Source organism: Galeopterus variegatus, unplaced genomic scaffold (genome assembly GCF_000696425.1).
Source record: "Galeopterus variegatus unplaced genomic scaffold, G_variegatus-3.0.2 Scaffold3741, whole genome shotgun sequence".
Lineage (NCBI taxonomy): Eukaryota > Metazoa > Chordata > Mammalia > Dermoptera > Cynocephalidae > Galeopterus > Galeopterus variegatus.
In genome coordinates this window covers 96,929-100,369 of record NW_007729852.1, presented here as the reverse complement: position 1 = coordinate 100,369, position 3,441 = coordinate 96,929, and the positions used below count along the sequence as shown (strand labels likewise).

General features: G+C 40.6%; 1 pseudogene; it reads right to left on the bottom strand.

Moving 5' to 3' along the window:
* Positions 1-443: 443 nt before the first annotated feature.
* On the bottom strand, positions 444-830 carry LOC103601459 (annotated as a pseudogene).
* Positions 831-3,441: the final 2,611 nt, after the last annotated feature.

The window sequence follows — 3,441 nt, the reverse complement described above, 5'->3', positions numbered from 1 at the left end:
TGGCTGCTGCTTCACACAGGTTACAAATAACTACTTACTACTTTTTCATAGATAAAGCCCCTGACCTTCAAGAAAGTACTAGGGAAAAAAAGTATTTAATCCCTTTCTTTCTTCAAAGGATTTTTTTTTTTTACTAGATCTAAGAAAGAAGTCAACTTTGATATATATGTTGCTTGAGCTAAAAGATATAGGAAGACAGACAATGTATATCCATTAAATTCTAACAAATATGAGATACAAAGATCTTTGGATAAGTTCCAAGTGTGTACAAAGAAGCTAGATTTGCTACTCTCCAAAAAGTGAAGGGACCTACTATGTAACATACAGAAATAATTTAACACGTTTTCTTAAGAATGTAACTTGAGCTTTTCTAAAGCTTCCTCCTATTCCATGAAGGCATCTAAAATGCCAGTCCATGGAAAAGGCGCTTCTTTCTTCCTCTCCTATCCGGAGAGGTAGTTTATGCGGTAGTTTTCATGGACTTCTGGTCGGATGTCACGGACAAAGGCCAAGAGGTTACCCAAGACTTCTTCTCTGTTCTGCCGGAAACAGGTCTGGAGGACGGTCATCCTTTCCTGAGTCTCTCTCTCCACTTCAGTGCTCCAAGTGCCGTGTGACCCCAGAGCCGCAGCTTCCTTGACCTTGACCTTCCTCCCTCTGAAGGCGGTGCTGTGCAATCGCAGCCTGAGCTGCTGCTTTGGCCTGCTTCAGCCTCCGGTTCCCTCGCTTGCGGGCCTCGGACACCTTCTCGGCCGCCCGTTTCTCCGCCTGCAGCAGCGGCTGAATCCCTTGCGACTTGGCCATGGCTGCGGCGACTCTGAGGCCGAGGTGAGGGGCCTCAATCAGATTGACAGCCGCTCGGGTCGCCAGACCCAGCCACCCGCCATCTGCGCTGGTGCCGCTGCCCCGCCTCTATAATTTCCTCAATTTCTAGTAAGTGATTATATTGTATTATAAAAGTGATTAGCACTTTTCCTTTAATAATTGCTATTCTTATCTGGTGATTAGTACATTTTCAATTTCTTTTCTTTTTTCTTTGTTTTTAAATTTGGGAAGTATATTCATATCTCTTGCTATTCATTCAACATACTTTCAAAGAAACTTTCTCTTACTTATTGTAAGCAAAGGAATACACCTTATATCAAGTGTGCAGCTTTATATATAATTTTAATTATAAAACTTCATTCACTTTTTCCACTTGTTCGAAACATTATCCCATACAGATAAATCGTATCGATGTTTGTCATCTATTTGCACCAAAATGCTTGTGATTTCAGCATATTTTGTCATTTGGTCTTATAACTTTTAATATTTGACAAATGCCTTTAATTTTTGTGCAAAGTGCCTTGATTGCCCTCAATCTCCATGCCCATTGGGTTTCCATATGTGTTTTTAACGTAGTTTTTAGAAGAGACATAAGAATATATCCTTTTGTACAATTCTAAAAAAGGCTATCATATTTAAATTAACAAAAGCAGCATTTCTTATTGAGTTAAGAGTATGAGCTGAGCAAGATACAAATTTATCAGAATCACATGTGGGGAGATAATTTGTACACCCCCGTGTACATCTGCCATATTTGCTCCATGTTTTAGTCCATTTTGTGTTGCTATAACAGAAATACCTGAGACTGGGTAATTTATAAGGAGCAGAGGTTTATTTGGCTTACGATTCTGGGACAGCTGCATCTGGCACAGGCCTCAGGCTGCTTCTACTAATGGCAGAAAGCGGCAGGCAGCCGGTGGGTACAAACAGATCACATGGCGAGAGGAAGCAAGAGAGAGAGAAGGTGCCAGGGTCTTTTAAACAACCAGCTCTCATGGGAACTAACAGAGCGAGAACTCACTCAGGTCCCCCTCCTCCAGGGAAAGCATTAATCCATTCATGAGGGATCCGCCCCCATGACTCAATCAGTTTCCAACTCTGCCACATTGGAGATCAAACTTCCACGAGTTTTGGAGGGGACAACACATCCAAGCTCCATCACTCAACCATCATACCCTACCTTGTATTTTGTTTTCTTCACCTCTTCTAATCTATGAGAGTTTCTCAGTATTTCCTTGTTTTTAATGGCCTCAGTGTTGAGGTCAGGAACCTGGGTCATGTTCCTCAATTTGGGTTTGTCTGATTTTTTCTCACAGACTGAGATTATGGCTTTGGGAGAATGTCATGGGGTGAAGCGCCCTTTTCATCACATCACATGAAGCAGTACATGATACATACCAACAGGACCTGTCACTTATAATGTTAACCTTTATCACCCGGCCAGGGTAGTGCTTACCAGGTAGTGTTTGCTGTGGTAAAGCTACTTTTCCATTTCTCCTTCTCCATACTCAATTCTTTGGAAACAAATAAATCGCTATGCACAGTCCACACACAAGGAGGGGCAGGAGATATTAAGCTCCACCCTGTGGAGAGGGGAGTAGCTATATAAATTATTTGGAACTCCTCTGTAAGGAAGATTTCTCTCTTCTCCCACATTTACGTATTTATTCAATCAGGTATTTATGTAAATTTGGACTCATGGATATTTATTACAGACTTTGGGTTATAATCTAATACTGCAGCTAATCTATTCTGTCACTATAGTTTTGTCTTTGTGAGAGTGTCATATAAATGAAATTGTATAGTATGTAACCTTTGGAAACTGTCTCCCTTCACCTGGCATAATGCCTTTGAGATTCATCCAAGTTAATGCATGTATAATAGCTCATTATTTTTTATTTTTTATTTTTTTTAAAAAGATGACTGGTAAGGGGATCTTAACCCTTGACTTGGTGTTGTCAGCACCACGCTCAGCCAGTGAGCGAACCGGCCATCCCTATATGGGATCCAAACCTGGGGCCTTGGTGTTATCAGCACCGCACTCTACCGAGTGAGCCACGGGCCGGCCCCAATAGCTCATTATTTTTATGGCTGAGTAGTATTCCATTGTCTGACAGTACAAGTCTGTTTATCCATTCACCCTATAGAGCTGCCATAAATATTCATAGACAGGTTTTTTTTGTAAACTTAAGTTTTTCATCTCTCTAAGGTAAAAACCCAGGAGTGGGATTTCTGGGTCATATGGTAAATGTGTCTTCAACTTCATAAATTGACAAACTGTTTTCCGGAGTGGCTGTATTATCTTGTATTCTATTCACCAAATGTCTGAGAGTTCAGGTTATTCTGCATCCCCACTAACACGTGGGATTGTCAGTACATTTTATTTTAGCCAGTTTATTTAGCCACACTTACCAGAGTAAGTATGTAGTAGTATCTCATAGTGGTTTTAATTTGCATTTCTCTAAAGGCAAATGATGTTGAATTTCTTTCCATGTGTTCATTTGCCTTCTGTATGTACAAATACTACAAAGGCCTCACTGTTTATATTCCTTGTCATTTACAACTCTGAAAATCAAAGTGTTCACTAAACATTGCTAATGGGCTCTGTTCCATCCT